The sequence below is a fragment of the Rhodnius prolixus genome, unplaced genomic scaffold, assembly GCF_049639745.1.
Source record: "Rhodnius prolixus isolate KJV_2025 unplaced genomic scaffold, Rpr scaffold_9, whole genome shotgun sequence".
Lineage (NCBI taxonomy): Eukaryota > Metazoa > Arthropoda > Insecta > Hemiptera > Reduviidae > Rhodnius > Rhodnius prolixus.
Window position 1 is genome coordinate 27381758 of NW_027411604.1, and position 24527 is coordinate 27406284.

At 36.4% G+C, this 24527-nt stretch overlaps 1 protein-coding gene across 23 annotated transcripts in view; it reads left to right on the forward strand.

The window, feature by feature from the left end:
* pum (pumilio) overlaps nucleotides 1-24527 on the forward strand; it is a 685135-nt gene that overhangs the window by 260703 nt on the left and 399905 nt on the right. The gene's annotated exons all lie outside the window — the stretch shown is intronic.

Consider the following 24527-nt stretch of genomic DNA (forward strand, 5'->3'; position numbering starts at 1 on the left):
TGAAATATTAAATTAGCAAAATTACTAGTTGAAGAGGGCTCATTGTACTACTGCCTCCCTCCGCTGTAAACCAAACTCACATCAGAAGCAATCACCTGGCATCCGGTTAATCACTGGTCATGATTGCTACTTACTGGAGCATCTGCACAGAATTGAAGGCGGATGGTGGTCAGAGTCAGCATGAGCGACTGGACACACATGGACAGAAGGGTCCATATTTTTTCTTTCGCCCATAAATAAACCTTATATCTGAGCAAGAGCTCAAAAGATTTATAGAGCTGTCCAGCGTCTAAAGCAACACGCTAACTCCGTTGAGTGTTATAAAAACTACTTTTCTTCTTTTCAATTAACTGAGCTTCAGAAATTCGTCTCCTTTATCTGCAGTTTATTTTCCAAGATTGATCCGAAGCCAAAAGATAAACATACGTATTGACTTGTTAAAAGACTAGGCGTTCTTAGCTGTAGTACAGCCTAAAAGAAGATGTTACAGGCTATTAATTTATAGGCACCAGCGGATAATTAGATTTGACTTTGCAAGGCTGAAGGGCTACATAGAATAAAAGGCAACATTACTGACTAAGAGTTATTTGTCTGACATTAACACTGACTAAGAACGGGCATCAATCACTATTCCTAACTAGGGTAACCTAAAATACGCTAGGATTACTAAATGCCTAGACGAGTAGAGTAACGTCATAAATACTGCGAGATGTGTGAATGTAAGACAGAACAGTGATTTGGTGTCCTTATATACTCTGATTCTCGGACAGCTTCTATTGCTCTGATCCTACCTGGATATAATCCTTTAAATCCTTAACAGTCACTTTTTTCCAAATTTTGATTTACCGAATTCTGAAGCACTCAACTACTACTTATACGAGGTCTTACAAGGATTCGATCAGGGTTTTATAATATGCATTGTATTCAATTAACACAGTTAAATATTACTAAAAATATTATTAACGCTATTATTCCACAAAGATCTCTGAATGAAATCATTAAAGAACGCTACAGAAAATTCCATATGCATCTTTATCGTCTCACCGCAATCTTCATGTTCGTTGACTCTCACTTTGCAGACTTCTTGTCCTAACGTCATCTTTGACGGATGTGGCCTCACCATATTAAAGTATCACAATTTGGTAGTTACCTCGCTTTGTTTTTGTTTCTGTATTTAGTTTTTTATTTTGGTGCATTATATTATATACTTACGTCTGATTTACTTGAGATAGTAAAGTTAAAAAAAAAGTAATAACTAACTCAGCTTCGGAATGGATAATTATCCATTTTATAATTATTTCTAATACTTATAGCTCAGGTTCCCCACAAATGGAAACCACAGAAGCTCTTACAAAAAGAATTGTAGATGAAATATACCTGAGAACGAGGCATGTAATTGGGTGAAAGGTATAATAAATTATACCACAAGTAATATAATAATAGTTCAATATTTTTTTATTAGAGATGACCCAGATTAAAGAAAGTTTAGAATAGTTTTTATCTTATTTCAGGAAAAGATGTAGATTATTTTTTTTTTTAGTTTCTGCAAGGCTGTTGGCAGCACTGTGTAGAAATTGTTGCATATCCTAGAAACAAAGTAGTACTTTAGAGAACCTTTTTCTTGTTTTTGTAGAGGTTTTTTCTTTTTCTTTTATCTGCCTCCAGCGTTCTGCGGGTTCGTATGTAGGAGGTTATTTTAGTGCTGGTAGTTTGCCCTTCGCTGTAGTTCGATATCAGATCGGATGGAAACAAAATTACAGGAAAAAAGTGCAAGTAATTGTATCCACTTTAACTCAAAATTGTTGAAAGCTGATAATCGATATTTTGCTTGGGAAGCCACAGTAAAATTTAGGACAAAATCCATTTAACACAATCTTTCTCAAAGTGGGCGGTAAAGTCCCCTTGTGGGCGCTGGTGGCCGGATAGGAGGCGGTAAAGAGTCCATCGATTATTTCTTGGATTTCTATTTTGTTAATTTTGGCTACGATTTGCCTGCAATCCTTGGATTGTGTTCGATTGTCCAACGGTTTTATTTTTCTTTAATAGCATTCCCCCTGTTATAGCTAAAGAAATCGTTTGCACGTTGCCGAACGCGGTCACTTACGGCACACAGTTTATTAAATAACTGTTTGAACATGTTCGATTCTAGCTCTGGCTAGTTAATGATCTTTCTAAAACGCATTTTAGAATTACTTTTCGCAACCAATCGAATTAAATCTTGTAGATTTTTTAAAAAAGTAGTCAGGACTTTTGAGCGGAATTGACTCAAACTTAAGTCTTGTTTGCATTGGCGAGAGATTTCATTTGCTCATTAAAGTGTTGATTTTTAAAGATTTAATTAAAATGTAAATTTAAATTAAGCATACCTTTCTCCGTCTTTGTTAAACAAACATTCTTCAAATTAATGTTCACACTTCTAGTGTATAGGGATAAAAAGAGATTTTCTAATTTTATGCACTATTTTAAATTTTTGATGAACCAACTGAGCTATCGCAATTTGAGAAGCGCAAAAGAACGGGTTGCTTACATCTTTACCTAAACCTTATATGAGAGCCAACCCTCGCTTTGTGAGACCAGGGATGTATTTATTAAAAAAACTTGGCCTTTTCTCTATCCCTAACAAAGCTGTTGGATTCCAGTAAAATGAATATTCAAGGGTCCGCTTAAAAAATTTGGTGTACACTAAACTCGTGTTTGTATTTCAAAAAATTTAATGTTTTGTGTAGCGTGCATTTAACATTATTTTAAACAAAAATCAAAGAAATGTATGTACAAGGATTTGACAGAGAAAAGATGTTAATATAGTCTGGATACTCGGTGGATTTGGTATAATAATGGCTTGTACTGATAAATATTAGTCCATTATTGCCCTTGAAGGAATGTAAAATCCATTTTCTTGATTGTGATTCCACAAAATACGATACTTTAACGACTACTTACTAGTTTTTATTATATTACCATTTTTCCCTGTACTAAAAGGGATAGATGTTATTTTTGCCTGTTCAAAAAGGCACTTAATACATTGCTTGTTTGATAATATTGTAAAGTAATCGCCTTTTTTTTTTTTTTTTAAGGTGGGGCTTACTGTCCAATTAGGGGTCGTGGACGGGAGCGGAAGCTCATACTTTATTATTAACATTTTGTGTAACAAATTAAAAGTAGTCATACGAGGGATTTGATATGGGGATCTCTCATTTACAAAGCCACGCTCTTGACTACTACACCAGCACCCGCTCATAATAATAATGACTGTGATGCGACAAACAATAATATAACTAACGTTACGAAATCAAAATATGTAGTATTTACTCTAAGATGAAAAATCTTACCTCCCATCTTCTTGAACCAAATTCCTATACCTACTGTAGACAAGGACTAAGTACGCTACCTTGTAGTATACCTAGATAAATGGTTGTCATGGAATCCCCATTCTAGACTGAAAAGACAAGAAACTAACTAACGCTACAAAACTTCTCGCCAGACTACTTGACAAACGATCTAAACTCAACCTACAAAAAACAAAAGACTCTGTATACCTGTTGTTACTGCGACCTAATTTGGTCATACGGCATCGAAGTATGGGACTCGGACTAAGCATTCCAACTCTCTATGCATCCAGACTTTACAGTCAAAAATTTCATTCCTTTTTCAACAGCTCATCCTAATCCTTTAATTGAACACTTATCTTCTTCTACCAGGTAATCCTCCAAGGAGATTGAAGAGAAGGTGGCCCCGCGACCTACTCTCCTCATAACAGTATAGTGCATCTATTCACGTTAATGGAGTGTCGCCACTGCCATGACATTATATCACATTTGCTTGTTGCAGCAACCGTTGCAGTCGCAAATTTCAATAAAAGATTTTTAAAAAATAAATCTTTCAAATATTTTTACTTGCAAACCATTTGGAGTTAAATTAAATTTCTCATAAAAAGCAATAATTTTAAATTTGTACCGTCGTTATATGTTTTCATTCGGTAACATTAATTAGATCACAACTACAGATCCAATTCTATTGAATTTCCATTACAATAGTACTATTTTAGGAAAGTGGTTGTATAATTCAAACTTACACAATCTTGCCACCACAATCTATTTTAAGTTTAACCAACTTGTTCGGAAGTAAAGCAAAACAAACTCCTTACATAACCTAACCATATTCCTAAATGTTTATTCCAATTAATTTCTAATTATATTTTCAGCTATTTAAATTGTAAAAATTGAAAATGTTTTCTTTTTTCAAGTACTTTTAATAGCATTATCCAGGAAAAAAGGTTACAAATTTTACAAATCTAGGAGGCCCTGGTCCTAGAGCCATATAAAGTACCTTTACTATTTCATCTATATTTAGGATAGAATTATTGTTAGTGTAGGAAGGCCAACTACAGGGATCTTATTTTAGTGAATTTAATTTTTGGACTCTTTTTTTTTTTTTCTCCGTTAACTTTTGGGTTTTGGGTTACAAAGGGATGCAGGACGTCGAGAAGGAAACCTTCCAGCAGTTGTCTCAAATCATTAAGTTTAAATTCATCCAAGTCTTTAGGATTTGAACGTAATTAAACAATTGTAAAATAAAAACTACTTACATTCGGGAAATTTATACTTCAGTTCTGTGGGAAGTACGAGGGTCGTTTGAGGGTCGTGCAAAAATAAAAACTACTTAATTTTTTGGGGTAAACCTTTTTTATTTTTCAACATAGTCTCCTTTTAGGCTTATACACTTCGTCCAACGCTGCTCTAGTTTGTTGATCCCTTCCGAATAATAGGATTTGTCCAAGTCTGAAAAATAGCCATTCGTTTCTGCAATCACCTCCTCGTTTGAATAAAATCTTTTTCCCGCCAGCCATTTCTTCATATTGGGGAACAAATAGTAGTCCGAGGGAGCCAAGTCTGGAGAATAGGGGGGATGTGAAACGAGTTGGAACCCTATTTCCATTAATTTTGCGACCACAACTGCTGAGGCGTGAGCTGGTGCGTTGTCGTGATGGAAAAGGACTTTTTTTGTGGGCCAATCGTGTGCGTTTTTCTTGCAGCTCGGTTTTCAAACGGTCCAACAACGATGAATAATATGCACCTGTAATAGTTTTACCCTTTTCCAGATAGTCGATGAGGATTATTCCTTGCGAATCCCAAAAGACAGTCGCCAAAATCTTTCCGGCCGAAGGAACGGTCTTCGCCTTTTTTTGGCGCAGATTCTCCCCCTTGGTAACCCATTGTTTAGATTGTTCTTTGGTCTCAGGAGTGTAGTGATGTATCCATGTTTCATCCACAGTGACGAAACGACGCTTAAAGTCCTGCGGATTCTTCTGGAACAGCTGCAAATCACTCGGACTTCCTCGATTCAAACGAATGCCAAACACAAAGAAATAGACCGATCTGGCTGAAACTTGGTGTGTGTTCTTCCAAGAGATGCTACTAACTAAACAAAACCTCGGTACGCGCCAGTGGTGCTATCTCTCTGACTTTGCACGGACTTTTCAAACGACCCTCGTAAAGAGTTCTGTTTAGGGTTTCTTCAATTACAGATAGATCTTAATTAAAGGTGTATACTTCAAATAGATTCGAGGAACCATTCAAAAAATACGCCACTAGTAGTAAGCACGAACCAAAAACTAAGGGGCAAGGTTGTATTAATCTAGTGACAATTTAGCACTTTTAATTAAAATGTAAATCTACATTTTAATTTGCTAACAATTGTAATCAAGGAGCATTTTATTAAAACGGCTCCCCTGCGGAGACTATTTCTAAAAATAGTTGTGAATATTTATGTTCCACTTTATTTACGATAACAAAACTATGTAATTACTGGTAAAAACTAGTCTCGCTTGTGCATCTGACAATAACAGCTGATGATGTCTACTTCACGCTGTGCTATTTACACAGCTGTAAACTAAATCTGGTGGTATTTCTGTTTTTGGCGTGTCTGTTGGAAATTGGCCTTTCCTTTAAAGTTTTCTTCTGTCTATAGATAGACAGAACGAATGGAACTAAGCGAGAGAGAGGAAATCAATTTAATGGTACAGTTATCGATTGATGAGATAAGTATTGTTGGCCCCATTTGCAGTTGATTATCTGGATTCCCATATTGTTCTGGTGATTATGAAGTATTTTTTAACTACGCATTGAGACTAGCTTGGGTTCTGTGCGTCTACTGAGAGAATATTTGGTATTGGTGTTAATCCGTTTCTAACATTGAAAATTCTGTATGCAGATTTCGCTTACAACAATATTACATCCTGCTTGCATCCTGCTCCTTCTGCAGTTATAGAAATCATTGCTGCTAGAATAGTTTGATTAGCATGGGTTCATCTAAGTTAAGTTTCATTATATCAGTTTGCAAAGATGAACATTTATTGTTGTGTAACATTTCTAATTCAGTGTACATCCTGATAGAACGTTCGACTCCTATTTTATGAAGTTTTTTTTGGAGGAAGTCGTTTCCGATAGCCATTCTTAAGATAGCTACGGAATCAGTGAGGTATTTTGACAGTTGCTACCGGTAGGACTTTTTCTAATGTTGCCTCTTCCTATTTCTTCCTTTATAATTTTTATTATTATTTTTTTTTGCTGTCCTGAGAACCATCGTAGCAGCCTCTTTTTTAGCCAATCTGCCGGTTTTGAACAGCCCCAAAAAAGTGGCTTAATTGAAGTGTGCTTCAATAAAATGGCAATTATGTACTGTGGATTTATGGATGTTCATTATATTTTAGAAAATACCCATGAGAGATTAAGTTATTTGAAGAATGTTTTAATCTTTGAAATTATAATTTCAGAATTTTACGCCCACTTGGAAATAACTAATTTAAAGACAAAAGTATAAATAACTTACAAAGATAAATAATATAAATGTATTCTGTTTCAAGAAATAGGGCAGAATAACGGCTCAGTAATACTGTCTAGAACAGAGTAACGGTGTGTTGTACTTCTTGTAAAGGTCTGAATGCCTCTGTAGAACTGGATGGACATCTTTTATTTTTATAGAAGCTGCTTGCATTGTTTTTTTACTATGAGTTCCCTTGGAAAAAATAAACCCTAAGGTTGTTGGGTAAATCCTTCTGTATTTTGTTTTTGTTTGATCTGTTAACTTTGCTCTTGTGGAAGCGCTCGCACCCAAAATATAACCTAATCGAGACGGCAAATGTAGTTCTTGTAAATCACTCGAACTACAGAAGCTGGAGGCTACTACCTATTTGGACAGAATTCTGTTTGTCGACTACCAAAAAGCAGAAACTGCTTCAGGATAGACTATATTAACAAATAAAAATGTATTTGTAATTTTGAAAGCCAGAAGTACTGGCCGGCGAATGTGTTTTATAGAGATGGATCTATCTTGCAAACGTTTTAATATCCCATTTATATTTTAACCAGTTGAGCGTCAAACCAAATCTCTATTACGGTGCGCTCGACGGGTATACTCGTGAAAAAAATAAAATTGCCATTAACTATAAAAACTCGAAATTTTAATAAAATACAATAAGAATATTATTTGGTGGGATGTTTCCCTTTATCTTACCAATAGAACTGCGGTGAGAGTCAGGCAAATGATAAGTGGTTGGTACATGTTTGGTCTCAGCATTAGAGATTGGGGAATTACTCGCACAAATAGAAGCTCTCAACCTTTGTGCAATGCCGTTTTTACCTTTTAGATAGAGATTCAGACCTCAGTACGAGCATGATTTCATTTTGCACAGAATTCAAAGCTCTTTTCTTCCTTGCGTCCCTAGTTAACTATGTGCAATGCATTCGTGGAGCGGTGCAAGATTTTTTAATGCTCTGTAATCTGAAGCCCCTAGAGATTGCAGAAAAAGTCGCTTGCAGTGACTATTACGACGATGTAAACTTTTGGTTGTTTTGCCCTGCTTTCGACGTGTATACACGTCATTGTCTGATTTTAAAAACTGAATTCCACGCTTAACTGGTTTAGGTGGTTGGTCTTTGTTTGAATGCTTAAAACTAGTAAGCTGCCATTACGTTGGCAAAGTATTCCAAGTGAGCTCTACCTAGACATAGAAAAGGATCTTAAATTTTCTTATTTATATTTGAGGCAACATCTGAGATCATTAGTGCCTACAGTTAGCTGTAAGAAGAGAAAAAATCGTAAGGGCCTGCAGACGGATTCGAACCCAGGATCTCCTCGGTGGAAATCCAATACTCTAACCAATGAGCTAATCCGTTAACTAGCTTTTCACCTTTTATTTATTCTCCATTAAAATTTATTTTGAATTTTAGTTATAAACTACCGTTCTATTGTAGATAGTCAAGCTGTTCCCAAAGAGAGAGCACTGCCCTGTTATCCATTCATATTCATGGCATTTATAGAGGAAAAACAGAAACATTCAGGGTCTTATTTTTATTTGAAATAGTTCTTTTTTTCATCAACCCATCTTTCTACTTTTACTTTGAATACAAGTTTCATTCTAGTTTTTGTTTGTATCTAAGTCGCTAGAGAGGAACTTGGAAGATATTTTGATTAAAAAAAGACTTGCTGTTAGACAAGACAGCTAGCAAGTATTGTTTAGCTAAAAATAATACAGATTTTGTTCTGTATAATTTTCTACTCCGAGCATCTTTCTCGTTCCTTAATTTTACAAATTTTATATGTATGTATTTTTCCTTTTAATCTTGGCCATAGTCTCTTTTAAACGTTTGATCTTCTTTTTTACTAAAAATTGTGAAGTCTCTTATCCTAAAATATATCCTTTTAAAAGAACACATTCTTTACTCACTGTCTTATAGTATTTTCTTGATTCAAATACGAGGTGTGTTCAAAAAGTAACGGGAATTTTTAAATTTCGCGGGTTTGGAGAGTCTGATTGTAATTTTTTTTTTTTTATTATGTTGGTACTCATGCCCCTGAAGTACGATAAAATTTTCAGTAATATTCATTGTTTACTTCTTAAGTGGCAGCCGTTAAGGTTAGACGTGTTTTTCGAGCTTGGCGATTTTTGTTTGTTAAAAAAAATGGATCAAAGAATTTGTATTAAATTTTGCGTAAAAAATGAAATAAAGTGTGTGAAATGTTAATAAAGGCATATGGTGAGTCTGCTATGAGTAAAACAAGGATTTACGAGTGGTATAAGCGTTTCCAAGATGGCCGCGAAAACGTTGAAGATGACGAACGACCTGGACGTCCAAGCACATCAACAACCGATGAAAACGTGAAAAAAGTGAAAGAAATGGTTATGAACAATCGCCGAATCACAATCAGAGAAGTCGCTGATGATGTTGCCATATCAATTGGCTCATGCCATGAAATTTTTTCGGATGTTTTGGGTATGAAACGTGTGGCAGCAAAATTTGTTCCAAAATTGTTGAATTTCGAACAAAAACAGCGGAGAATGGAAGTTGCTCAAGAGTCACTCAATGAAGTCGACAACGATGCGGATCTACTGAAACGTGTTATAACAGGTGACGAAACATGGGTTTACGGATATGATGTCGAAACTAAGGCTCAATCGTCCCAGTGGAGGCATTCTGGATCGCCAAGACCGAAAAAGGCTCGACAAGTGCGGTCGAATGTGAAGGTTATGCTCACTGTGTTCTTCGATTCTAATGGCATAGTGCATCATGAATTCTTGCCACAAGGTCAAACAATCAATAAGGAGTACTACCTACAAGTTCAACGCCGTTTGCGTGAAGCAATCCGAAAAAAACGCCCGGATTTGTGGCAAAACAATTCATGGATTTTGCACCACGATAATGCACCTGCTCACACTTCATTGCTTGTTCGTGAATTTTTGGCCAAAAACAAAACTTTAACGATGCTCCAGCCTCCATATTCGCCAGACATGGCTCCATGTGACTTTTTTCTATTTCCAAACATAAAGAGAACATTAAAAGGCCGTCGTTTTACAAGCATAGATGACATTAAAAGCGAATCGCTGAAAGAGCTGAAAGCTATCACAAAGATCGAGTTTCAGAAGTGTTTCGAGGATTGGAAAAAGCGCTGGCACAAGTGTATTGTATGCGAAGGGGACTACTTTGAAGGCGACAATATTAATGTAGATGAATAAATAAATATTTTTTTCAAAAAACGAAAATTCCCGTTACTTTTTGAACACACCTCGTACATAAATAGTGAAATAAGATCAGAGATTTTAAGGAATATTTGGAGTTTCACTCATCGCCGTAGGTAAATTAATCTTTTTTTTTGTAGAGACTTAGAAATCCAATTGTAATGTGTAGATCAGTATTGCTCAAAATGGGCGATAACACCCCTTTTTAGGCTCTGGTGACCTATAGTGGGGCGGTAAAGGGCCCAGAGAAAATCGGGGGGTTATTGAAGCGGTTTAGAGGGGGCTGATTGGTGTTTTTTTTAAATATTTTAAATCTAAAATCAAAACCTGCCTACTCTTCACTTCATCGATTATTTAGTTTTTTCTATAATTTTGGTTACAAAAGCCAATCCCGCAATTGTACCCTCGGATTGTGGTCAACAATTTTTTTGATAGCATTCTTCCCATCGTCGTATCTCTATGAACGTGGATTTAGTGCTGTGACAACGGTGCTAACTAGAAACAAGAAATCGTTTACATGTTACCGAACGCGGTGACTTACGACTTGTTTTTTGATTCAATTCGAGCCTGATATTAACCAAATTTGTTAAAAATCATCAGATTCATGCTTCACTCAATCACTCATGCTTCACATGCTTAGATTAGTTTTAAAATTTAAATTGATTGGGTTGTTTTAATTTGAATAAAAGTTTTTCTAAATACAGTGGTACCTCGGTTCTCGACCGCACTTCCGGAACGACCAATTTGGTCGAGAACCGAAACAATTTATCCCATAAGAAATAATGTAAACTATGTAGTTTATTTCGTTTCTAAGCCCCAGAAATATGCCATTTTACTGGCCTAATTTTTATATTTTATTTAAAACATGAATCTAAATAAGATCTGAAAGTGTAAATATAAAAACAATTCGGCTCATCTCGGGTGTTCGAGTTCCAAATGTTTGTTCGCATTTCAGGACAATATTTTCTCGAATTTCTTGGTCGAATACCGATTTGTTCGAAAGTCAAATCGTTCTAAAACCGAGGTACCACTCGTGAAGGTACCATTCATAAAGTTGCATTTTATTGCTCTCACTAGAACAGTCTCATTTAAAATGTAAGTTCCAACTCAGAAACAGGTTAAGACTCATATGGCAAGCTATAATTAAATTAAAGCAATGATTGCGATTATGATTTTTAAAATGTGGTAAAGTTAAAAATTTCAGAAAATAATTAATTCTCAAAGGGGGGCCAGCAGACGAAATAAGTTTAAAAACCTCTACTGGTTTAGATGGGAACATAGAACCGGTCATGTATGCGACATACGAGGTGTGGCTATTAAATAACCAGACTATTGCTGTAAAACATTTCATTTTAAATTTATACAAATTTAGTTATGAACACCTTCAATATACACCCCTCCCCTATCCCTACAACGCTCCATGCGAATTTACCATTGTTCGAAACAGTGCTGGAAGTCTTTTTCTGTGAGCTCCTGCATGACGCGTGCCGCTTTTTCTTTCACAGCTTCAACGGACTGAAATCGTGTTCCTTTTAATGCAGATTTAAACTTTAGGGAACAGATAAAAGTCACATGGGGGCCAGGTTAGGCGAATAAGGCGGATGGCCTAAAACCGGAATGTTGGCTAGAAACGTCTTGACAGACAATGCAGTGTGAGCCGGCGCGTTGTTTTGATGGAGAACCCATGACTTGTCCTTCCACAAATCGGGTCGTTTTTTCCTTACTCTTTCACGGAGTTGAGCAAGCATCTCACGGTAGTAATGTTGATTAATTATAATCGATATTTTCATCCGTTTTGGATGTGGAAGGGCGACCCGAGCGGTCATCATCTGCGACGTCTTCTCGGCCAGGCCATCTTGGGAAACGCTTGAACCACTCAAAAAACTCGCGCACGTAATTAACATTCATCACCATAAACTTCTTTTAATAAAAGATAAGTTTCAGGAGCGGTTTTACCCAGTTTCATGTGAAATTTCACAACAATTCGTTGCTCTACTACATCATGTAGTATCATGTTTTCGGCAAAACGAAACTAACACCTCTTACACAGACGACGGTTCCGGTCAGACAGATTTTCTCTACAAACACGTGAGACGCTGCAATGGAAAGAGAAGGCTTTACGCTGCACAGTTGTCGTTCGTTAAGATTTGGCGCATGCATAATTTTTCTGTAGCAGCATCAGTCTCATGCCTGTTGAATTTTCACCAGTTCAACTTGTTTTAGAGATTTTTGCCCTAAAATTGCATTGTTTTTTTGTTGTGCTACTTTAATTGCAGGACATGATTTGTGCTGAAATTGGTTCATTCTAAAATTGATATGTTTACTCTATCTATTCCACTAGCTTTCTTGGAAAGTAGGACTATAGCCATTCAGCTCCTTTGCATTTTTCGTTTTCCTCGTGGCTGTTCATCCAATTTCTTGTACTAAGTTATGGAATCTCCTGAACAGTACTAATTGCTGACATAGTTTCCTGTACTAGTAATTCTATGCTTATTGTGTGCAGAGCTCAGCTGTTTAGCCTGGTCTTGTGCAATGCTATAATTAATGTTATCAAATGATCTTCTTTTTGTTGCATATTAAATTATCTTCTACAGTGAGTATATAAGGCTAAATAATTATCAAGTGCTTGGTGCATGTGACAGGGCTATAACCGTAAGAGAATAGAGAATTATGGATGGTTTTTTTTGAGGGTGTATTTTTTAACGAAATAGAAAAAGAAGAAGTACACAATGTCCGTATGCACGCGATCTAAAACTAAAAATAACATGTTTGTTGTTGACACAACGGCTCTCTCACAATCTCTACCTCCAGGTACTTCCTTCCAACTGCTAACTTCACCAAAATAACCTTCTTGTTTTGTAACCAGACCATCGTACAGGTGCAATCCTTCTCTTTCCTACCTACTGGCCCAATATTGCTATTATTAAGCCTGCAACTTACAGATTCAATTTTTTTGTATTTCATTTCTTTTTCTCGTTCTATTTTTTCTTACTCTATTAGAAAGGGAAAGTATTGTAATCGTACAAATTTTTTATTTATAGTTTTTAAACCAGAAATATCGAGTCTCGAGATCCCACTAGAACGAAAAATTGGCCAGCATGTACCTAAAACCAATTATTTGAACTCAGGGGACATTAATATTTATATTTTCGGTGTAAAAGTCTCATTCAAAAATTTGGCATAATTGCAATAATAATAATAATAAAATTTGATTTATCCAAAATTTGCCAGTCAATTTTTATTTTAAAAAAACCATCCAAATGGTTGCGAAACAAGTTCCAATTTTGGTTTTAATTGAAATAATGTTTTACTACATACGAATAAGTCAAATTGCTCTTCTTTTTGATGTTTTATTGAAGGCTACAGGTCTAATTTTTAAAAAAAAAAAAACACCTGCAAGGATCTGTATTCTCCTTGGTCCTTGGTTTTAAATTAGTTTCACCCTTTATTTTTTACTTGTTTACTAGAAAGGGTGTTATAGAAGGAAAAAGTTATCATAAATTAGATTAATCTGGTTTAGACTTTGTCCTTTTTTTGTTTCTTTTGGATGTTTCGGAGATCAGTTAGTTATAATTTTTCTCATGTTGCTCCCAAAAAAGTGACGTAATTTTTTTTTAGAGAAGTATCTGTTTTGAGTTCCCTTAAATTGTTTATAATTAGTTGGTTCGAGATCTTGAAACTAGTACCCTTAGGTGTAAAATCATGAGGCTTCATGTTTGTGAGAAATCTGCCTTGAACCCCCCCATGTCTTGTTTTTGCTGTTACTCTTACAACTTCTACAGGTTATGAACGACAATGATGATTATGGTCTTCAGACTGCAAGGAAGTCACGAGGAGAAGGATGGCCAGGAATGACGCAGGCAAGAGAAAGTACAAATGGAACTAGAGCAATTAGAGAGAAAAGTGTGGAACTTGCGATATTTTGTACGAATGGGATGTTGAGGTCGTTGTAAAGACTAAGGTTTAGGCGTATAGAAAGAAGGCGTGTCAGTTATCTGTCGGAGTAGTTTAGATTGGAATGTCTGTACAGTCTGTATGTTTATAGGTTTGACTGAACCCCCTCACAGCTCTAATTCGTAAGACCACTTAGGTTAGAGGATAGTATTATCGTATGTACATTAAGCATTTGAGTTCTATAGGCAATTTGGAGCGTCCTAGTAGTCTCCGTAACAAAGTTTCCAACGTTTTGTCATTGCTGGTCTCTTAAGTTACAAGTGAGTCGTTTGTCTATGTAGAGCCCAAGGTAGCGCATCAAGACTGTACAAGGAAGAGGATTGCTGTTGAAGAGGGCACAGGTGGACAGGAGCCCCGCCGGAGAGTAAACGTGGCATGCTGGCATTTCTGTGGGTTCATTTTAATCCGCCACTTCTTTGCCCAGTATTCTATTTTATGTAGGTGTGTCTGTAACTTGTATGAAGCTGATGAAGGATGTGTACTTGAGGGGCTAATATGGCTGTGACGTCTGCATATGTACAGAGTAGTGTAGAGGGTTGTACAGGTATGTCTGGTGTGGATACTGTGTAGAGAACGGGGCCATAAAAATATTGTGAGTTCTAACCCACAATATTTCTTCAAAACACAGAGCGTTTAAATTATATTTCACTCTTTTCACTTTAAAAGAAATCTAGTCGTAACTCTAAATCCGAAATCGTTTTCGCTAACGTCAACCGTGTTCGGATATTTGGGTGCACCTATGTGTTCCTAAATGCCTGGATCACTTCAGTATTCTGTGAGAGTAACTGGCTGAGAATACCACCCCAAGAGTATTCTTTCTCTCGAACAGTGCCTGCAAACAAAAACAACATTTACTTCGCACCTAAGTAAGAATAATGGAGGTAACTGTGACAGATTATGTTGGCAGTTATGTAGTAATTGTTCTGTCCAAGTGCTGAACAGCAACTTGGATGTCTAGTACGGAATTCTAAATTACCTTCCAAGCAAAAAAAAAATATAGAAACAAGCTCTGACTTAACAGTACATTCATAATCTTTCAGTCATGCGGTATGAAGAGTTAACTGGTTTGAGATAGAGCTGATGGACGGTGAGGAAGTTTAGAAACATGCTCGTTTCAAAAAAACTAGAACGTGTCAGAACAAAGTAGAAGTGAAGTGACGATGTCGCCATCCTGGGATGGCGCGGGTATCCTGCGGCAAGGGTGGGTACTCTTTTATTATAAGACTATGCAGGTTCCTGTTTTAGAAGAAAAGGGAGTTACGCGCCGGCCCTAGCGGTTACCACCAAACTCATTTGTATTCTTACCACTCTGACCATTTATCACCGACAGCTTCCAAGTCTTTTACAAGTCTCTTACCCCGGGTTCCTCCAGCTCATAAAGATTCCACATAACCATTCGCCTAACAGCCCTTCGCGCAGTTACCACCACCACCGTCATCACCATCATCATCTTCTTGGACAAGGAAGACTGTATAACTCTCTGCTTTCCAGCCAGCCAACTCCCGTTCATAATACTTCCTTTACTCGCCTTATTTGCCTGCTCCAAAGACATTTTTTCCATATAAATGTAGAGGTTACTTCGTGGATTCACGCAACTACTCTTTATTACCTGCACCAAATGTAATAATCGCTTTTAAAAGCAATTTTCTTATATATATGGCAATTTATCTTTTATTCAGTAATTCAGTAAGACCCAACAATTATACACCAAAAAATGGTGGTTGCAAAATTCGTGGCCCCCTACTCTTCTAACTTGCATTATTAAATTCCTCATCTCTATCGATTTATTTATTCAGATACAAATCATCCATTTCTTTTTTCTGGATCTGGCAGCCCAAAATACGAGGGTTGGCTGAAAAGTAATGCACACACGCTAGGAGAGGGGGAAAGAAAAGAGTCATCAAGTTCGTACAGAAAGTATATTAAAGTGCAATTCTTAAGCTTCACAATTATGTATTACTTTTCAATGTAGTCACCATTAACGCTAGTACATTTCTCCCAACGTAAAACAAGTTTTTTCATTCCGTCACTGAAGAATTCTTTTGACTTTTCTTGAATCCAGGACTTTGTAGCTGCCTTCACCTGATCGTCTGAGGAGTACTAATTACCCTTGAGGTCTCTCTTGAGTAGAGGAAACAAATGAAAATCGCTGGGGGCAAGATACGGGGAATAAGGAGGGTGTGGAATTGGTTCAAACTTCAGTTTTTCCAGAGTCTCTGCAGTTTCGCTGCGCGAAGTGTGAGGACGAGCGTTGTCGTGTTGCAAGATTATTGGTGGCAAGCTGTCTCTAACACGACAATCTCAACGTCGGAGATTTCTTAGAGTCTGTAGGTACCGAGAAGAATTTACCGTTGCCCCTGAATCCAGGAAAATCGGTCACATAAACTTGGTGAGCATCCCAGAACACAGTCAGAAGAATTTTTTTTGCGGACAGTTGTGTGTTGAACTTTTTCGGCCGAGGAGAAAACGCATATCGATATTCAGTGCTTTGCCTTTCCTCTTCTGGGTGTCGTAATGTTGGACGCATGATTCGTCCCCTGTCACAATATTCAAAAGAAAGTCCGATAATAGCACGCTGTTTATCTCGCAGTGACATAACACCAGTACACGTGTCCATACTTCGGCGTCTGAAAAATACACTGGCTGAACGCAGCGAGTTCAAACTGCGCATACGTAATAAGGGGAAATGTGTCTTCCAAATGCCACCACGCGCGCTTTTTGAAGCTCTTCGTTCGCGTTCGATAAGCATGTGTGCATTACTTTTTCAGCCAACCCTCGTAAATTTGCTGTACATACAGAAAAAAAAATTCTAAGCGTATTTTGTTGCCCTCAAATCAGCTAAGAGTTCCGGGCTTACCTCAAGATGTGTGCCCCAATCTTGGGTTCTACGTTTTATGTTTAAAAGATTCTTTTTTCAATTGTTCCCGTCTGTAAAACGAAAACTTGTCAGATATTTCATCATATTTCCCAAGAAAAATCAATGTTCTAAATGAATTTAGTGTAATTTTCCATCGTGTTTAAAAGGAAAGATAAGTAAATTGGAAAAGTTACAGTTTTTCCTTATAAATCTATTCGAAAAGTAAAACATATTACGTACAACGTGAATAAATTGAAATTTATTATTGATATTGCAATCGGTATTTACTTTTTTTTCCCCAATGAAGAAAAATTCCCTTCTAAATAGGAAAAACGGTTTCCTCGGGTTTGGGAAACTGTGTCAAGGTTGATAGAATTGCCCTTTACGTCAAACCCCTCCCTTGAGAAGTATATCTAACTCCTTTTTTTCTCTCTTTTAAGGTTCAGGATCCATTTTCTGGGTTGTTTGCTAAGCTCAATCATTGGCATACACTTTGCTTTTTTTTCCTAACACAGGTTTACAAACAAATTTATGTAAATGATAGTGTAGTTTATTTTATAAGCTGTTGTAATAAAAGTGATCGAATTTTCATTGTATAAATAGAACCATAATGGAGTCGTAAAGTGCAAACATTGAAGAGAACCCATTTTAGATTTTTTTTTGCTTTTATATCTTAAACTTTTTCTACAAATATAATCTAAAAAACATTTTAGTGGCTTAATTCGTGGTTGAGGAAATAGCAATGATTTTTAGAGAGAGGATATTTAGCTCAGTTGGTAGTGTGGTGTAACTTTTCTCAGCCGGAAGCGCCTACAGCTTACCGCCATTGTGATGCTTTGGGATGTAGTAATCGCCTATTTTTTCAGGCGGGGCTTTACGTCCAACTACCAATTAGGTGTCGTGGACGGAGGCGACTAGCAAACATTCTTTACTGTAAATTTCTTTTATTAACCATTAAATAAAATCTAAGGCCTCTAAGACCAGGAATCGAACCCAGTACCACAATACATATTAGTTTCGCAGGTCTCGCCTCTTCCGCTCGGCTACCGTGGCATAGGGCTTTGGGATGTTTTAAGATCTATAGTGCCCAGTTGTTGATCGATGTCGGAAATTCCATCAATGATACTTAATTGTTGCTTTTATTACGTTTATTTATTTAAGGCGCAACAAAATCTTGAGTTTCATTAAGCGACCGGGATTTTGTTACAGCGTAATGCTCTGGCCTCCGGACAATGTTCTCTCTTTATATTCCAATATCGGCCAGTGTGCTGTAAGAAGCTCCTTGTTAGGAGAATATCTAAGGGCTAGCTGCTGGATTTGAACTCGAGACCTCCGTTTGGGATTTTTTTAAAATTTTTATTAAGGGTTTTCCACCACTCGCGGTTCCCTTCAATGCTTTTTTCCAAGCAACACGATCCTCCTCTGCCTGTTACTCCGTCAGACCATATCCTGCCATCTTCTCCCTACACCTACTTCTAGGTCTTCCTCTCCTCCTTCGGCCATTCACCTCGCTGTCCATAACCATCCTCCTTACATGTCCATACCACGTGAGTACCTTAGTCTCGTCTAACTTCCAAGACATTCCTCTCCACTCCCTGATCGAACATCCTGCAGATCTCCTCCAAAAATCCGGGAGTCCCTCGCACTGTCTACTGCACCACACATCAGGATACTTTGGAGAATCGATGAAAAGATCAGCCTCTTGGTTCTGGGTAACAAATTTCCGCTCCATAACACCGGGCTCAATAGTCGTATTGCTTTTTTCTCCTTCCTGATTCTCGCGTGGGAATTCAATCTATAAAAAACCCGCAATTTTATAGTACATATCATATACAAATCATGCGCGTGTTTGTATAGGTATTGATCACTATTTTGTGTCTTCTTTGGGCTTGATATTTCTATGCCAAGCTTTGAGCGAGCATTTTAATTATTTACGCTAAATTTACGAGAGCATTTCATCACAAAACATTTTACGAAAATAATCCATGATGACTTAATGGGGATTAAACAACATTTTTAATCTTTCTTTTTTTAAATGAAAACTAAGTCCATGAGAGAATGAATGTACATATTGACCCGTCTTCATTAGAAGCGGTTTGGCAAAGTGGTCTAGAGATACCGAAGTGGCTCTGAGTTGTGGAGTGGTGGGCATCCAGGATATGATGGTGAGTTAGGTTGGACTATGCGATGATTACAGGCCCCTAAATACCCTGTCATCCTTCTCTTCTCCTACCTCCCCTCTTCAGCCATCATCATCCATGGGGGTTCTCCACTCAAACCATTTTCTCAGGAAATTACTCCGCTAATAAACTTTGTCGGCTTGTGTGGCACCGTACTGTCCTGTGCATCCTATAAAACATCTCCTCCAACCCTCGGTAAGTTCCACACCCTTACCTCCTATATAATCAATCAACCCATCGCCGACGCTATTATGAAATGCTTTCGATTTAATCTCCAATGTTTGCCCATCTCCTAAGGCGGGCTCTGTCTGTCAGTTTACTAGACTCCTATAGTTTTGCTACCAATAAAAGCTAAGTGGGATGGGAGCTCTTTCTAAGATTAAAGTACTTTTCAATCTTGTAGACTTCCGGTTTCTATTTTTTTGTAATTTCAAGACTATAAATTATTTAGCACTTTTATAAAAGTTAATAAGTAAACAAATTTATAAAACTGTATTCTGTTTCGGCCAATTTATTTATTACGATCTGCAGTATTGTTGGGCAGTTTGACTAAAAAAAAAAAATCGAGTGTCCGTTTAATGTGAAAATATTAAAATTAACGATGATGGCAAGGTATTAAAAAAAGAATATTTTTTGGTTCGCTTGTAATATAATTGGGAAAGACCATTTATCAAGCTCTCAACATGATATTAATTGTACGTTTAGATTTCTATTTTCAATTGTGAAAAAAACGAAGCTACTCAAGCACACAATTCATTTTTGTAAATTTTTTCATTTCATTTTTCCTCTAAAAAAGGTAAAGTTGAATTAGAGCGTGTTTTTTTTTTTAATTTTTAATTTAAAGCTCGTTAACATTCTTGAGGTGCTTTTTTCAGGGCCCTGCCGGCCTCCGTGCAATGTTCTCTAGTTATGAGCACATGGTCCCATCAAGAGACTCTCAGCTGTATGAAAGCTCACTGAGATCTAAGGGCCAAGTTGTTGGATGCTTAGCCGGCATCTCCGCGGGAATCATTTCCTCTTGTAACACAGTGATTATTATATTGGTCTCACAGATCTAAAAAGGGACTCTATATCAACTAAAGCAGGGGATATCAAACTGACGGCCCCCGAGGTTCATTTCTTATGGCCCAAGATGTACTAAAATAAAATGAAAATAGAAAAAGCTTTTTCTCTTTCCGTTTTTTTTTTGACGACTTGGTGATCCATTAAAAATTTAAGCGTCTCTAAATGCTTTTTATAATTGTACGTGATAAAATTCTGTTTAATTGCTGAGAGGTCCCTGCCTTAAAAGATCTTGTCAGCTGATGTTTAAAGTTGTTTTGAAGTCTAATCATTATTCAGAATGGATTCTTTATAAAATCATTGTAGTTTCATTACACACTTTGGTAGCTTAGTGGTCTCTACAGAGGATTACGTAGCAGGCTCTTTCTGTTGCATCTATCTCATGCCATCAACTAAAAAGAGCGTCAATGATTGCTTAATATCATAGAAATTCACCTAAAAATTACCCAGCCACTATAAATGGTAGATTCTTCCCAAGTTCATATGATCCTGAACATACGAGTATTTTAAACGTTTCTACTCCTACAGATCCAGCCTACACATTGGCCTTAGATCTATTTATTTATTTCTTCACCAATTCATTTCCACAGCTCCACTTGCCTCCATAGATCTTTATTGTAATTACTCTCTTGTAGTATAGTTCTTGTTTGTAGACCTTGGCAGTTCGTATTTTTGTTTACTTCTCTGTTTACTAACTCCTTTGTTTTAGTATTCTTTTATTTACATTGTTTTTTTTTATTGTAAATACTTGAATTTATTAATTTTTTACTTAATCTCTTTCATTATTGTTTTTAGTTTCGAAATATTTTGAGAAATTAGTTAAATTAATTTTAAATGTTTACGATTCCAACAAGCACAGCAACTGCCATAAGCAATCCTAAACAACTCTTTTAAAAATGAAAACTGTTACAAATTTGTTCATTCCTTGAAAATGATGCCCTGCCGTTCCACCCACTGTCTTGAGAACTTGCTGAAAACCAATCTGATGAACCTTGATTCAATATAACATCAAAATTGTGGCTTAGGAAATTTGGAAATTTTAAATTGTTAACGCATGCCTATAACAATAGAAACGTCAATGTTTTCCAAAACTGGGAGGCGCAAGCTTTGATCAGAAGTTTTCTGTTTTTGGGCACCAAATTTGTATGTTGACGTTCAACTCTAACACTATACTAAATATAGACTATATTCTTCTGTACATATTTTATTTTATGATGCTGTAAATTAATTATTATTCCCGTACGCCATTGAAGGTACTTCTATTTGTAGAGATAGATGTTCTACCGTCACTTCTTTCGTGACATATAAAATAATTGGTAGGAATTCGGTAGAACATCCAAAGTAACTCGAAAGAGTCACATTTAATTATTTTTTTTAAAACCAAATTGAGAAAAAGAAAATCCAAAACTTAGATAATCACTTTTAGTGAAAGTTCTTAAGCTCCTGATGCTTTACTCTAGACCAATCTGCAATCTCCTATGGCTAGAGATTGTGCACCTAAGTGCACCGATAAAAGACGTATCTATTGTCTGTCCTTTTCAAATTTCTTCAAATTTGAATATTTCGTAATGTATTACAGTATTTCAGCGTACTTTACCTTTTTATAGAAGTGTTTTTTGTTTATACAATGCATTATACAATTTTTTGTTTGTTTCTTTTGTTCCAGGTAAGCTTACTGTTATGTCCAGTCCATATAAACGAAGATTAAGGTAAATTAATTATTTTAGAGATTTATATACTGTACTAATCTCTTCATCAGAATGTTTATTCCCTTGTCCTTTGTGTCCCTCCTGCTGAATCAAATTTCCATATTTAGGCCAGTTTTAAAACATTAATTTGAGGTTATCCCATTTTGTGGAAGTTCTCTATTCTTGGTGTATTCAGCAAACGCTGGTATGTATCCTGGACTGAGTATTAATTGGTTGGATTGGGTTTCGTCTTGTCGAAGAGATGAAGAACAATGGGTGCTTGGGAAATGATTAAAATTATGATGTTTAAAGTGAGTGTTTCGCAGGGTAACATACATCTATTTTCGGCTTGCATTGTTATGTTGTCAGAGTTTAAATTTGTATACTTTCAAAAATAGCGAAAAACGAAACTTGAGGACCCAAGAGTTCACCTAGGTCTCTTTGCTTGCAGAAAACTAAATTGAACATCCGGAAGGTTCAAGTTGAAGTTCTAAGGGCGCGATTATATGCCAGATCCATGTTTTTGGCGGTTCATTATCGCAGCAAAGTTAAAAATGCGGTCGCTTAAAGCCGCCAAAATAGTAGAAGCCCAAACAGATCATCAGATACTGCTCACGCTCAAAATATCTCTCGTAATTTATACAATTGCGAAATGTCGTTTACTCCATCGGGTAGAGTAAAAACGAAATAAAATTCTTATTTTAAATATTTTGGGGTTTATAACAGTCCAATTTAAATAGCACTATAATATTGGCATTTTTTGGGTGTAAATTGTGGTAAATATATGTTTCTGTAGGACATAAACTACCATCTTTGTAAAAAAAACTCCATTAAGAACGGTGATTATAAGTTAATTGACAAGGTGATTGTGGTTATGCAAAACAGAGCTCCTCCTCTACCCTAACAGTGATATATATATCGACCATTTTTGGGCTGGAAATTAAGTTTAAATTAAAAAATATGGTAGATAATAGAGAATATTTTGCCTTCCATTAGGTGCTGTCAAATAGAGGGGAGAGTCTGTTCTTCTACGGCATTTTTTAATTATATACAATTATGCAATTTTTTTAAATGTTTACTTTGTTTTCAAAATGGGATTTAAACGCAATAAGTACGTTCTTCTCTAACATTTAAGTTAGTTTCAGCAAAGTTGGTGATTTTTCTTTCCAGATAGATGTTAGTCTTTTGATGATGCCTTAGAAGTAAATTTGTCTGTAAAGCGGCCTTCCACAAATTAAACCCTACTGCTGCTAAAATAATGCACATTTTTTAGCCCTTTTGTCTATGCTTGTGGAACATCTAAAGCTCTTTAACATTTGATTATTGCTTAGAAAAATCACTCGGAAAACTACTTATTTCCCGATATTAAGGAAAATACTAGCTTTACTGCCATGACAATAGTTTCAGTAGAAAGGTGATGAAAAACTGCATAAAAATAACCTATCGCGTGCTCTTTTTTCACTTTGATAACAAGTTAAAAAATTGAAATATGATTAATAAAAATATCAGATTTTTGAAATGGTCTAGCTCCTTTAATTTTAAAGATATCGAATTGCGGTTTCCGGTTACTTTCGTAACTTTTTATTCTCTTTAAGACTGTATATATGAAAATTAGGGTCAACTGCGAACACTCAATTTTGGACGCTCGTCTGCCGCGTATGCGGGCAGGAATCTAAAATCAAGTCACATATTCTGAAACCAGATCTGACAGGCAACAAATTTTCCCACTACCATTTTTTGATCAGACCAACCGTTTAAGCATGAAATGCATTTGAGCCGTCTTCAATTTTGATTATTTAATAAATGTATTAAATTTTGGTGAAAAGCGAGGGCAATTTTTCCCACTCAAAAGAAAATAATTACGTACTTTCCGCACTAGTTACGCAGAAAACTATTCTATATTAAGCACGTACTCTATAATGCTACATTATCCAGTTCAATAGCAAGGTTAGTTTTACCAGTGTGGTCACCTAGGTGTGTCTAGTTTGGAACTAGAAATACGAAACTGTTCTCATTTCATTGTGGAACAATAAAATTATAATTTGGGTTCTCTTAGGCGCCACGGTAGCCGAGCGGTTAGAGGCGAGACCTGCAATGCTAACATGTTTTGTGGTACTGGGTTCGATTCCCCGGTCTTAGGCCTTGGATTTTATTTGATGGTTAAAAAAAAAAAATTTATAGTAAAGTATGTTTGCTAGTCGCCTCCGTCCACGACACCTATAATGGTAGTTGGACGTTTAGCCCCGCCTGAAAAAATAGGCGATTACTTCACTTATTTTTTACTTTTTTTTAAATTTGTGTTCTCTTACTCTCGTAAGAGGTGGATATAGTAATCGGGCAGATTTTAAGTTTTGAATTTTGAGAATAAAATATCACTTCAAATTTTTGGAGTTCGAATCCAGCTTCTGGCTCTTAGATTTTTCTCTTTCTAGGAGCTTCATTCAGCTAACTGTTCATTGATTGGAACACTGCTTTGTGGGTTTCGGAGAGAATTCTGTCCAGTGACCCGTCAATGCACGGAGAAAAGCTCCTTGTGCTTAAATTACAAAAAAATGAAATTAAATAAACAAAAGTAAAATATGTCATACGCTGGAAAAACTAGTCCCAAAATATACATGTGGGAGTTGTTTAGTTGGCGCAAGGGTACATTGCCCCTTGTACAAAATCACGCTCTGTTAGAGAAGCGTAACCTTCTCCACTTCCTGTTTTTTACCTCGCCCCCCACTTCTCCAAAAACCTCCGCCCCTCTTTCGGCTAGTGATGCTAAGTTC